The sequence below is a fragment of the Cornus florida genome, unplaced genomic scaffold (assembly GCF_030987335.1).
Source record: "Cornus florida cultivar Cherokee Brave unplaced genomic scaffold, ASM3098733v1 CherokeeBrave_3.0.0_Hap2_Chr01, whole genome shotgun sequence".
Classification (NCBI taxonomy): Eukaryota; Viridiplantae; Streptophyta; class Magnoliopsida; order Cornales; family Cornaceae; genus Cornus; species Cornus florida.
Window position 1 is genome coordinate 22,325,605 of NW_026775571.1, and position 15,619 is coordinate 22,341,223.

Here is a 15,619-nt window from a genome sequence, read left to right on the forward strand (position 1 = left end):
AAATGAAAAGGGAAACAAAGGTCAAAACGGGCAAAACTATTAACCAAGGGGCAAAATGGTCAATTCACAAATAAAAAGAGAAACTTAACTCTGAACAAGTCAAACAAGGTAAATAAAACCAAATCCAGTCATTTCACAACATTTCAAGAGGTTCCAAGAACATTGGCAAAGAATCCGACAAAAATGCCCTTTTCTCGATTTAAGCGAAAACCGACACTACCTCACTAAAACATGACTAACTCACACTGTGATTTTAATCTGAGAATAGCATGGTTACCATTGGAAATTTGACTGAAAATCCTTGAGTTTAGGCTCAAGAATCACCCTATTTGGATTAGAAATGAAGGAGATATGGCCGTTTGAAGTCGGAACAACAGTGCTAAAACAAAACTGAAGATGCAGCTGAATGAAGGCTATTTCGGTTGACTGAACTGGAGTTTTGGATGACTGAACGGGACAAAAATTGTGCTAAAAACATGCTTTTCAGGGGAGGTTGTTTCAGTAGACCGACATAAGCCATCGGTCGACCGAACTGGGCATAACGATGAAAATGGCTACTGGATTGAGTGTTTTACTATTCATTGAAGTTTCCTAAAGCCATCAGTCGACCGAACTAGCATTTCGGACGACCGAAATGACCAGAAAATCTATTAATGGACCTGCTAGGCATAAGAAATGTTGAGGCTTGACCCAACCCTCAAACCCTAACATGAAATTGATCCAAAAACATGATTTTAAGCTATATAAGCATGCCAAAAAGTATACTTTAAGTATTGAAGTGTGTTACTCTGGCCCATTGCCTCATTACATAATGTTTACTCCAAATCACATGCCAAACCTCAAAGTTAGGAAAATTACATTTCAAAGACTAGACTTAGAATTTAAAAGCATGCACTTGAACTTTAAAGTTTGTGGCCTTGTGCCTCAAATCAAACATGTCAAATAGGTTCCAAATAGTGTATCCAAGTACACTTTACATATAATAAGGCAAAAAGAGCATATTAAACCTAACTAAGTGTTACAACATTAAAAGTAAAACTTAGACATGCTAACACTTGCATGTGAACAAGAACACTTTAAAACTTCAAATCTCCAAACCACCCAAGGCAAGTGCAAATCTCTGAATCTTGAATCCTGTAACTGAAAAATGTCCCGATTACGTGGGTGAGTAATATAAAGCTACTTGTAAGAAATGAGCATGCATCGACCTAGCATTTTACAATTTTATCATCTTAAGGTGAAATATGTTAAAGGGTTCATGCCACCTAACGTCTATGTCAAGATGAGACTCAAGGAACATCCTAAGCTACCCTAGATCATTTCTAGCATAAATCACATCACTCATGCAATTTCAATAACATAGGAACATGTTATACAAGGCGAGAAGGTATAGATTCTCAAGGTTATCGACTTAAAATCTAAAAGCGTGAAATCAATGAAATATAGCAATTTAGTATAATTAGAATTTCTAATACCACACATCAAAACATTGATTCTCAAAGTTATCAACTTGAAATCTAAAAGTGCAAAATCAACTAAATATAACAATTTAGTATATTTCAAATTTCTAGTATCACTCATCAAAACATAGATTCTCAAAGTTATCAACTTGAAATCTAAAAGTGCGAAATCAAATAATGGGAGACTTGGACATCTAAGCTTGGAATTCTGCCGAGACCTCAACGGCTATTACGGGCACTAACCCGTTGGTAATACCACCCCTAATGCGCACTATCTCCACGAGGAGAACCCATACCTCCCGCACTAGAGCTAAACTCTAGCCATATCATAGTAATAATGTCCCTAGTGACTCCAAAATAAATAAGTCAACAACTTACATACGTATTAAATAGTACACGAAACTACCTTCATGCATAAATAGGTTGAAACCACACAATACATGCTCTAAATCAACAACTACTATAGGATGACAATGTCGAATCTTCAGAGTGCAATTCGTTACACGCTATAATAATATCACATATCGAATCTTCAGTATGCGATTCATCACACGCTATAACAATATAATCCAATATTGAAAACATAAATTTCATAAATCCATTACAAGTCTAAAACCATGCTTTAAACATAATACCAATGTCAAACACGTGATTTAAATCAATAACGCAATAGAAACAGAAATTAGTCAAGCAAACTAATTAATTTCTCTAAGTTTCAATCTCAACCAAATGGTCCCTAATTAATACATGTTATACAACATAGCATGGTCATTGCATATACCAAATCAAAAACTTAATTAGGCCATTTGAACAATAAAATGAAATTTAGTTAAATCATGATAATCAAATCCCTAATTTCTAAAACAACATCAAGTGGTCCCAAATTAGCATATTCTAGTATACAAGTCCCAGTCATCACAATTATCAAGTTAAAACACAATTAAGTCAATGGAACTTTTAAAATAGATTTGAATTAATCCTTTTAATTAAAATCTCTAGATTTTCGTACTTATCTAAATGCTCTCAAATTAAAGTATATTAAAGAACATGCCAAGACTTAATTTAAAAGCATGTTACAAGTTAATTTCATGCAAGGTACATCCATGAGAATTTAACTTTCGCAAAAGATAATTATTAAATAAAAAGTGCAATTATTATTCAAATAATTCTAATTTAATATAAGTTAACTAACATATCAAAGCATAATTTATCATCAAGCCACAATTCAATTCTAAGCTATATACATCCTTGTAAATTAAAACTCATACAAAGAAATAAATATTACTAATATTCTAGATTTGATACAAGGCATGCAAACTAATTGCATAATCATGGAAAACACTCAATACAATACGTATAAAATCCTAAAACACCCCCTACCTCAATTTGAGATAAAAATCTCAAAAGCCACCAAAATGAAACCGCTCCGAATCCGACGAAACTTTGAGGTTTTGTCAGGGACAACACGATGAACAAGAACCTCAAGAAAGCCCCATCAAAATCACAACTTGACTTCAAACTTGAACTCAAGAAATGGCCAAAACGAGATTCCAATCGGTGGAATCGAAGGCCTCGCCAAGGCAAACATAAAACACTAAGGCACAACGGTGTTTCACTAAGGGGAAGAGGTTCAAAAGAGGAGAGTGAAGGTGGCAGCCCTTGGCTGCCTTGGAATTCGGCCAAGAAAGGGTAGAGAGAGAGTGGAATCTAATTTTTCACTTAAAGACCCCCTATTTATAGAAAACTCAAAAAGTGCCCCGAACGGGCCCCGTCAGGTCTGGAAATGTGGAATTCGCGCAGACGCACTCAAACGGCAAAAATCCGTGAACGAAAAAGAACTGAAATGAGAAAAAATGAACAACGGAAGAAATGACATAAAAAACCGAGTCCCGAGTAGAGAGATATGCCCCAAACAGTTCGGCGGCAACTAGGGTCAAAAACCTTGAAACTAGAGAAAAACAACCAGAAGGAAATTCTAAGAGTACATGACTTGACAAAAAGTGAAAATGAATCCCATATAAGGATCCAGGCTCAAAATAAGGCATTTAACAATAACTTTCATTAATTTCACAATGGCCCCTTCAAAAAGTGAAAACTGCATTAAGGACCCAGAATGAAAATATCTTCCTAAAAATATTTTCTTAAAAACCCCTAAAATAAAATATCGTCAAAAGATATTTACGAAAAATACCCTAAGAAAAGGAAATGTTTATGAAGAACTGTGCATCCATGCCCCTATGGACAACGGAATCAACCAGAGTACTTTAATATAAAAGTAAAGATACGTATTTTGTGGAAACCACTTAGAATGAAGATATGCAAAGTCAAAAACCAACTCCGAACACAAAAAGTGAGGTTATGCCAACAAAGTGACAAACGGGGAAAAGACAAAATAGGAAAAAGGACGAAAAATGACCGAAAAATGAAAAAGTGGAAATGACGCGGTCCTCAAAGGAAGTTGTCAATCCAAGGAAAAGAGTCTCAGAAATCATTTCGAAGCACTCAAGATGACACTGAGTGACAAGAAACCGAACTCAAAAAGGAAAAGATCAACGAAAAAAAAGTATCCGTGAAAATCTGAGAAAAGGAAAGGAATGAAAATGACCGGGTCATTACAACATACCCTTCTTAAAGAGATTTCATCCCCGAAATCAAGAACAGACAAAAGAGAGCCGAACAAGATCAAAGCAAGATCAACCCAAAGGACATACCATTAGGTGTGAAAAGACAACTTTAAAAGCCTGAAGGTCTTCCGAAGGAACGCGAAAACCAAGAACTGAGTGACAATCCCCAACCGAATCGGCATATTAACTCAACGTCAATCACCGCGAGAATCCTAAAACAACGATAAGTCTAATCATAATAGATTGCTAAGAATGATATGGCAGCACAAACAATGACTAAAACTCATCAATAAGGTAGCATGACAGTATAAGGCACCAATTCATAACATGCCCTTAATAGATCAACTAAGAAGGAACTTTTCGAAATAAATGACATCAATGTTGGAAATGATCATTACCAAAAGCACTATGGGAACCAGGCATCTGCAAGAGTTAGGGTAGCTAATCCCAAAACTCTAACAACAATATAATAAGCACCGTTATGCTTAAGGCCTTAAATCCCTAATGTTAGCTTAACTAACGAACCCCACATCTGAGAATGTGACAACAACAACACCAGTCCCGAATCCACAGCCTGGCAAGTCTGTGCCCTCAAGCCAATGGATTGGACCTACAAAGCCAAAAATCTAAGCACAGATCTGAAGTAGACCTACTGTAAAGCTAAATATAGAAAACAAAACGCTGGGTTAAAACCCCTATAGTGGACAACAAAAATCCCAAAACATGAGTCAACTACGTAGCTCACAAATGATAATCCTAATAACCACGGTCACAAAACCCCAACATAAGTGCAGGAAAGATGAAACAGTATAAACCAAATACTCACAAAGTATATGCTCACAAAATTAAATGATATAATCAAAAAATATCTTAGTACTAAGCGTAGTACACATAAGGTAAACCAAATAAAACACCTATCACATAAGAGTTAAACAAATAGCGACGCGCTATACACCACCAACGACACTAACATGGTAAGCAGATATTATATATGAAAACGTATTATTTACATCCTCATACAATTACCACATAGTCATATATCCTAAACATATTTCTAAGGCATGCCCGAAAATAATGGGTCTCATAAATAAGTAAAAGTGATCATACAAATGACAAGTTCATAAAATCAACAGAAATAAATGGAATGCCTCTCAAAAGACACCACACAAAAAATGTAACACAAAACCTGGATGAGTCAAATCTCTCATTACGAGGAAATGAACCATCCCCCAAACCAAGATGCCAACGAGTCCGATGGGAACTCTGGAGGATTCTACTAGAACCCTAACACAGTGCCCCTAGTCTCCAAAGATAAGGGAGAGTAATTAATTGCACCAACGCAATTAATTACACGAAACCACTCACATCCCAACCGTAGCCCGTAAGAGCTAACCAAGGCAACGCAAGAAGGATCCTAGGTCAACACACCCATCCGAATCCTAAAACCATCATCCTAAGAAAAGAAGACTTGAGAACCTCGCCCTGAGGCTCCCAAAGTAACTCCCAAAGGAAGGATTCGAGTCAATCCAAACTCATCGTCTCATGACGCTAGAAACAAATACCTCAATGACATCATGATGCCAAGACCACTAAGAAGTCCTAAGAGACGACACCGGCACCTCTATCACCACCATGACTATGTCACGAAGAGACAAAATAAAATGAGACGAAACAGTGCCTCCGTAACCTGCGTTTCATTTCGCCAGACGGGAACTACAACTCTATGCTCACCTAAGCCCTAACGAGAAGACCCACTGTGAGTCAAGACTGTGATGTTATTTGTATGAAAAGGAAATGAGACCAACAATAACACAAGTTATTATGATCAAATGCAACTCGCTTAGTGAATGTATCAAATAAGTAGCACCTCAATGTATGCAACATACAGTCATAAATAAGTAGATAAGCATATACAACATGCTAAACAGTTAATGAAAACATCTAGGTACTTAAACTCATAAGCATGTATCAACTAGGATGCTTTTAAACACATAAGCATATACGTACAGAAAATATAGCATCAGACTGAATATGTTATCAAAAGGCACGTAAACATGTTATCAAAAAGCATGTGAACATATCAAGGTAGAAAAACAAAAGCATGAAATGCACCCAAAACCTATCATTCTAATGTATTCAATCCTAGAAGCTCTAATACCACTTGTGACGGCCTAAGTTTTTCAACCCGGTGCGTTAGTGATGAACCAAAAGTTGACCCGATAACGGATCTGAAATGCGGAAGCAAAAGATAAAACCAAAGTCTATAGAGATATAAATCATCTCCAAGACACCAATGTGATCTTCCATGAAGTCACCTAACTCAAAGAAAACGAAAGTGGAAACAAAGGTCAAAACGGGCAAAATCTATTAACCAAGGGGCAAAATGGTCAATTCACAAATATAAAAGACAAACTTGACTCTAAACAAGTCAAACAAGGTGAATAAAACCTAATCTAGTCATTTCATAACATTCCAACACGTTCCAAGAGCATTGGCCAAGAATCCCAAGAAAATGCCCATTCCCGGTTTAAGTGAAACCCGACACTACCTCACTAAAACATGAATAACTCCCACTGTGATTTGAATCTGAGAATGGCATGGTTACCGTTGGAAAGATGACTTAAAATTCTTGAGTTTAGGATCAATAATCACCCCATTGGGATAAGAAATGAAGGAGATATGGCCATTTGAAGTCGGAACAACAGTGCTGAAACAAAACTGAAGAGGTTGCTGAATGAGGGCTATTTCGGTCAATCGAACTAGAGTTTTGGATGACCAAACTGGACAAAAATTGTGCAAAAAACATGTTTTTGAGGGGAGGTTGTTTCGGTAGACCGAAATAAGCCATCGGTCGACTGAATTGGGCACAAATGGTGAAAATGGCTACTGGAATGAGTGTTTTACTGTTCATTGAAGTTTCCTAAAGCCATCGGTCGATCGAAATGACTAGAAAAGCTGCTAATGGACCTGTTATGCACAAGAAATGTTGAGGCTTCACCCAAGCCTCAAACCCCAACATGAAATTGGTCCAAAAACATGATTTTAAGCTATGTAAGCATGCCAACAAGTATACTTTAAGTATTGAAGTGTGTTACTATGGCCCATGGCCTCATTACATAATGTTTACTCCAAATCACATGCCAAACCTCAAAGTTTGGAAAATTACATTTCAAAGACAAGACTTGGAAATTAAAAGCATGCACTTGAACTTTAAAGTTTGTGGCCTTCGGCCTCAAATCACACATGTCAAATAGGTTCCAAATAGTGTATCCAAGTACACTTTACATATAATAAGGCAAAAAGAGCATATTGAACCTAACTAAGTGTTACAACATCAAAAGTAAAAATAGAACATGCTAACACTTGCATGTGAACAAGAACACTTTAAAAGAAACTTTAAATCTCCAAACCACCCAAGGCAAGTGCAAATCTCCGAATCTTGAATCCTGCACCTAAAAAAGGTCCCCACTACGTGGGTGAGTAACATTAAGCTCGCAGGAAATGAGCATGCATCAACCTAGCATTTTACAATTTTATTACCTTAAGGTAAAACATGTTAAAGGGTTCATGCCACCTAACGTCTATGTTAAGATAAGACTCAAGGAGCATCCTAAGCTACCCTAGATCATTTATAGTGTAAATCACATCACTCAAGCAATTTCAATAACATAGGAGCATGTTATACAAGGCAACAAGGTATAGATGCTCAAGGTTATCAACTTAAAATCTAAAAGTGCGAAATCAACTAAATATAGCAATTTAGTATAATTAGAATTTCTAATACCTCGCATCAAAAAATAGATTCTCAAAGTTATCAACTTGAAATATAAAACTGCGAAATCAACTAAATATAACAATTTAGTATAATTAGAATTTCTAATACCACACATCAAAACGTAGATTCTTAAAGTTATCAACTTGAAATCTAAAACTGTGAAATCAAATAGTGGGAGACTTGGACATCTAAGCCCGGAATTCTGCCGAGACCTCAACAGCTATTACAAGCACTAACCTGCTGGTAATACCACCCCTAATGCGCACTATCTCGACCGGGAGAACTCATACCTCCCGCACTAGAACTGAACTTTAGCCATATCATAGTAACAATCTCCTAAGTGACTCCAAAATAAATAAGTCAACAACTTATATACGTAATAAATAGTACACGAAACTACCTTCATGCACAAATAGGTTGAAACCACACAATACATGCTCTAAATCCATAACTACTATAGGATGACAATGTCGAATCTTCAGAGTGTGATTCGTTACACGCTATAATAACATCACATGTCGAATCTTCAATGTGCAATTCATTACACGCTATAACAATATAATCCAATATTGAAAACATAAACTAATAAATCTATTACAAGTCTAAAATAATGTTTTAAACATAATACCAATCTCAAACACATGATTTAAATTAATAACGCAATAGAAACATAAATTAATCAAGTAAACTAATTAATTTCTCTAAGTTTGAATCTCAACCAAATGGTCCCTAATTAATACATGTTATACAACATAGCATGGTCATTGCATATGCCAAATTAAAAACTTAATTAGACCATTTGAACAATAAAACGGAATTTAATTAAATCATGATAATCAAATCCCTAATTTCTAAAACAACATCAAATGTTCCCAAATTCGCATATGCTAGTATACAAGTCCTAGTCATCACAATTATCAAGTTAAAACACATTTAAGTTAATGGAACCTTTAAAATAGATTTTAATTAATCATTTTAATTAAAATCTCTAGATTTTCATACTTATCCAAATGCTCTCAAATTAAAATATGTTAAAGAACATGCCAAAAGTTAATTTAAAAACATGTTAGAAGTTAATTTCATGCAAGGTACATCCATGAGAATTTAACTTTCACAAAAGATAATTATTAAATAAAAAGTGCAATTCTTATTCAAAAAATTCCAATTTAATATATATTAACTAACATATCAAAGCATAATTTATCATCATACCACAATTCAATTCTAAGCTATATACATCATTGTAAATTAAATCTCATGTAAAGAAATAAATATTACTAATATTCTAGATTTGATACAAGGCATGCAAACAAGTTGTATAATCATGGAAAATACTCAATACAACACATATAAAATCCTAAAACACCCCCTACCTCAATTTGAGAAAAAAATTTCAAAAACCACCAAAATGAAACTGCTCCGAATTCGATGAAACTTCTAGGTTTTCTCGGGGACAACACGATGAACAAGAACCCCAAGGAAGCCCCATCAAAATCACAACATGACTTCAAACCCGAACTCAAGAAATGGTCAAAACGAGATTCCAATCGGTTGAGTCAAAGGCCTCGCCAAGGCGAACATAAAACACTAAGGCGCTACGGTGTTTCACTAAGGGTGTAATGACCCTGTCATTTTCCTTCCTTTCCTTTTCTCAGATTTTCACGGATATTTTTTTTCCGTTGATCTTTTCCTTTCTGAGTTCAGTTTCTCGTCACTTAGTGTCCTCTTGAGTGCTCGGGGATGGTTTCCGAGACTCTTTTCTTTGGATTGACGACTTCCTTTGAGGACCGAGTCATTTTCATTTTTTCACTTTTGTGACACTATTCAGTTTCGTCTTTTTCTCGGTTGTCACTTTGTTGGCATAACCTCAGTTTTTGTGTTCAGATTCGATTCTAGTTTTGCATGCATCCACGATATTTAAATTATATACTATGTGTATTTTCACTTTTGTAGAAAAGCATGCTAAGTGCTTACTTTTCTTGTAAAGGGTATAGATACATCACTTTTTTGTAATTTTCTAAACTTTAGGGGTTTTTGTGTAATTACTGTAAAGTAATTATTTTTCGTCTTAGGAACCATTTTGCAATTCAATTTGGAAGATATTTTCTAAAGGGATTTTTTTGCAATTTTTAGAAAGTGTGACAAGTGTCACACTCTCATTGGTCCACTTGTTGACATGTGTGTGGAAACACTTTGAGGCCTTGGATGAGGACATGTGGAGGGTGGAGATTTAACCACTTGTTGGCCTAGGATTGGTGCACTTGTTGGCTTGGATGGTTGACAAGTGTAGGCTTGAGATTTAGCCTAGGGTGGAGCCTTGGATTTGTGACAAGTGTAGGCTCATAATTTGATCTTACATTGTGTGTGTGTGAGAGGTAGTGTAAGAGCACATAGTGAGTGGAGGATCTCTATCCCTTCCACTCACATTTCATCTTCATCATTTTTTATTTCCTTCCTCTTTTGTAAAGAAAATCCTAGCCTCCATGGATGGAGCCTAAAGCCTTAAGCTTTGACCTTGATTTTTGAAAGCCTTCCATTGATTTCTCAAGCTTGAACTTGGGAAAACATTTTGTTCCCCTCATCTTCCTCTTCATAACCCTAGAAGGGTTTGCCATTTTGCGTTGATTTTGCCTTGGATTCTAGAGAGACACTTCTCTAGTGAGGTAGGGAATGTTATAGGGTTATATGTTTGTTGTCTTGGATGTTTTTGATGCTTATACAACTTGTATGCATGTAGTGAATTAATTTGAGAAATTATGATTAACGGTAGTTTGCTTATAACTCATTTTAGACTTGGTAAATGGCATGGCCATGAGTTAATCTTTGATATATATTAATTTGGGTTGATTTAGATGAGTTTTCAAATCTAAAGATTAATGAATTTAATTTGGTTTAAATTCTAGTAAATTGTGTTTTGCTTGTAATCCATCTTAGACTAGATATATGGTATGACCATGACTTAGTTCTTGATATAAATTAATTTGAGATCATTTAGACAACTTTTGAAATCTAGAGATTTAATTGATTTAAATTAATTAAATTCTATTTGATGATATCTTGCTTATCTTGCACTTTTGATTTGATATATGTAAAGATCATGATATGTTGCTTAACGTATATTAATTTAAGGTTATTTGAAATCTATAGAATTTAATCACCTTGTTTAATTAAATTCTATCTAATCGCTCCATGGATCTATTGGTATTTTAGATGTTGTTTTTATATTCAAATCATGGACTTGAACTTGTTTTGTATTCACCTGATTGTGTTTTGAGCATTAGACAACTTTGTTGTTATATTTATATTCATGAGAACATGTTTTCTTTATATAATATATTGATGCCATGTATAGTGAATTGCACACTTTGTAATTGACATTATGTATGTCAATTTAGAATTGAAACTCTATGGCATGGATTGTGTGGTTTCAACCTACTTGTGCATGGAAGGTTTTTTCATGCATTATATAAGTTATGTATAAGTTGTGAACTTATTTGGTTTAATTTTGGAATCTTGGAACATTGTTGAGTTGAGATGGCTAGGGTTTAGCATTATTACGGGGACATGAGTCCTCTAATTCTGAGATAGTGCGCACTTAGGGTGGTCTTCCCTGCGGGTTAGTGCCCAGAATAACCATTGAGGTCTCGGCAGAACTTCGAGCGTAGATGTCCAAGTCTTCCATTATTTGTTTTTGCATTCATTTCCAAGTTAACAATCATATTTATATTGTAACTTGTGGTTTTAGTTATTGGCGATTTTGATGTTGTTTAGTACATCCATACTAAATTGATATATTTAGTTGATTTCACACTTTTAGATTTCTAGTTGATAACCTAGAGAACCTACGTCTTGATGTGTGGTATTAGATATTCTAATTATGCTAAATTGTTATATTTAGTTGATGTTGCATTTTAGACTTCAAGTTGATTACCTTGAGAATCTATTTGTTGTTGCTTTTTGTAAGCATGCTCCTTTGTTGTTGCTTTGTGTAAGCATGACCCTATGTTGCTAAAATTGCATAAATGAGGTGATTGATGCTAGAAATGATTCTAGGTAGCTAGGATGCTCCTTGAGTCTCACCTTTGACATAGACGTTATGTGGAATGAAGCACAATAATTAAATTATGCAAACTTGTAAAACGTAGGTCGATGCATGCTCATTTCCTACGAGTAACTTTATGTTACTCACCCCTATGATACTGGGGCATATTTCAGGTACAAGAATCAAGGTTGCGATTCTCGTCATGCTTGGATGATTGGTGGACTTGAAGATTTCCATTTCTTGTAAAGGTTGGCTTGAAAAGCCACTTGTAGCCTTATATGTCAAAATATGTATATTTGAATTTAAACATGTAGTGTGTACACGAGTACACTCTTTACAATATATTTGACATGTATGAGATGAGGCCGGAGGCCCATGACATGTATTTGTATCCTATATAGTTTTGACTTTATGTTATATTATGAAAATATTAAAAAATGTTAAGTTATTGTCTCACTATGTTTGCATCGGATGTTTCCGGGAACCGCGGACCATTCCCGCGCACTCAAAATCACTTATTACGTTTGCATGCATATTCGTTTCAGCCTAGAAGTGTATTTGGGGTCAAAAGTATGTTTGGTGCAAACTTACATTTTTTTGCCGTTTTGAGCCTAAACTGAGCATAAGGGCATTTTAGGATTTTCATTTGAAAAATAAAGTTTTCTTTTGGCGTGGTTGGCTAAAAAACATGATTTTGAGGGTAGTTTTTTCTTTGTGTTTTTCTCAAAAAGACCAGAAAGTCCTCAAAATTGCATTTCAAGTCAACATTTCAAGAGCAGCCTACAGGAGTTCAAGCGCTCTAAATGGGGAGTTCGAGCGCTTAAACTTTGGGCAGATTTCTTAGGGCAATTTTTGACTGCTCAAAGTCCTTGTTCGAGCGCTCGAAGTATTGTTCACAGGTGTGTGTGTCTTGGTTCAGCAGTGCACCTCCGACTTTAAATCATCATAACTTCTTCGTTTTAACTCCGAATTGATCCGTTCTTGAGTCTAAATTGATCGCGTCAAAATAAGCTTTCTAATAGTACTAATTAGAGCTTCAGATTCTTCTTGTGCCTCAAGTTATTCAATTTTTGGTAAGGTAGTGTCTGTTTTTGGTTCAAACCGGGATAGGGTATCCCTTCCTTCGACTTCAGAACTTGATATCTTTGCCGTCCGGACCCTGAATCAAGTGATTCTTGAGTCTATCTTTATTAATTTTTCATTGTCTTTCCAATGGTGTGCACGGTGGCACCCATTTTAGTGTGGAATGACCATTTTGCCCCTAGGTTCTTTCTTTTAAGTTTTTAAAACGTTACTTTCGCATTTTCTTCCTTTGGGTTTCATGACCTCGTCGAGGGTTACATTGGTGTCTTAGAGGAGTGTTTTATCTCTTAAGACCATTATTCTATCTTTTGCTTCTGCATTTTGGATCCATTTTGGGTCATCACAGGACACACTGGGTTAAAAAATCCAGGGTCATCACAGGTGGTATCAGAGCTCCTAGGTTTGAATACCTTGAACGACGGGTTTGGGTGCATATCATGCTTATGTTGCCATGCTCTATATGTTTATATGCTTCATGATAACATGTTTTGGTTTGATAACATGTTTATATGCTTATGTGCTTATGTGGTATATGTAGTATGCTGTTTGTTTAAGCATGATTTTATTCTAATGTAAAGAGCATGACATATGATGTGTGCTAGATTAGAATTGTATATGCATTGTTGTGTTGCATATTTGGCAGGACTTGGGATTAGTCATTGGATGTTTGAGTTGAGATTGAGTCATTTGGTGAGTTTTCACTTAGTACAATGGTTGGTGTAATTGGTTTCATTTTAGCATTCTTCCTTGAGGTTGTTGGTGATTGTCCACATGGTTTTATGGTAGTATAGGTTGTTGTCGACCTAGTGTTGGGTTTGAGGTAGATGGTAAGACATCTTTTGTTTAGGCTCTCGTGAGGTGAGTCCTTTGGCGTTGCCACGGTGCTGGATTATTAGTTTTGGGCCACGATGAGGTTATGGACCTCTTAGGATCCTTAATTGTTTAGAAAGGTTCCTCTGATATTATAATTTTCGTGGGCGGGTACGTTGTGGGTGGGTGCATGGCACTGTCATGCTACCGTACTAGCTAGCTACAAGTGCAGTTCGGATGGAATCAATGTTGGTTTTGTTGTGATAGGTGTTGTCCTTTTGGTTAGTGATGATGTGAATTTTGTTTTGGGCGTCTGGTGTTGAGACGGTGATTGATGGTCATTTTGAGGATGATTTTGGAGATTGAATTGGTTGTCTGATTGTACGGCTAAAGTAGCCATTTTGTTTGAGTTCTCTTTGTGTGATGATGCTTTTGGGATCGAGTCGATTGATCAATGTTTTGGGTTGGTGAGAACATTGCACTGTTAGTGTCATGTATAGCGTCACCTCTAGATTTGGCATTGGATTGTTGGAGTCTTACCATTGTGGTAAAGGCTCACGTTTGTTTTGAGACAGGTTGTTGTCGTATTGGTTTTTGGAGATAGTTATGACTAAGACTGGTCTTTTCTTTTTCCTAAACACTCTAGGACACGATGTCCATAGGGTTCATTGTTACATCGTTTTATTTTCTGTAGTTTCATTTACTACCATGTTAGTAGTATGATTTCTGATGTTGTGATGCATAAGTAGGTGGAAGTGTATCCACATTTGTTTCCTCGTTGTGTGGCATTAGCATGCCTTCTTTATATGCTTAGAGATGCCATGTTGTTGCTGTACTTTAGTGATATGATTTTGTGTTTACATGGAGACGTGCTGCATGTAACCTTGATTTTTATCTATGTGAGTAGATTTATTTCTTGGTAGTTGCATTTCCTTGTCATATGCATAACTTTCAGGTTTGGTTTTCCCTATTCGTTTCCCTCGGTCGCACGTAGTGTGTATGCGGGTTTCCATGAGGGTTTTGTGTTGGTTCGTGTTAAGGACTTCACAAGGAGTGAGTCTCTTCTCTTCTTTGCAATGTGCATAACTTTGGGGTTGGTTGGTCCATGAGGATCACTATCGTTGTCTTGAGTCCTTGGTGAGGATTTGATGGATTTTAGTCGACTTACTTCCATGTAGAGGGTGAAGTCTTTGACCTTACTGTCTTTCATTTCAGAGATGGAGTCGTGGTGTTGTTCTTAGGACTGGTGGTTCCGTTTATTTCATGTCTTCCCTTGGGGAGTTTTTACCGTGGTTATTGACGGGTTGTGGTGCTCAGAGTGAGTGGATTGGTGTGAGATCATTTTAAGGGGACTTGTGTCCATTTGATTGGGGATATGGTTGACTCGTTGTGTGAGTTTGACGCTATTTAGGAATGTCTTTTGGAGACTTGTTTCAGTTTTGGAGACCTTGATGTGGTTGACTCTTAGAAGAGTTTTGAAAGATCGTTGTTGGATATGGCTTGTCTGGGGAGTTTTCTCGTCCTAGTTACAGCTAGGTGTAGCTTTGAGGAATCGTAGTTCTGATGATTGGTGGTGGATCAAAAATTGAGGAATTTTGATTTAACTTGGTGTTTCCAAGTACGGTTTTGAGAGATTCATTTTGTGACCTTGGTTATTGGCATTCTGATGTGTGTGCCACTTGGTGGATTTGTATTTGGAGGATTTAGTTATCCATGATAAGGATGCGGTTCTGATGTTTGATTACAGTGTAGTCTTGTAGTTGATCTGTTTCAGGGAGATATGAAGGACTTTCGATGAAATGTCTTATCGTGATGTTCGTTTTGA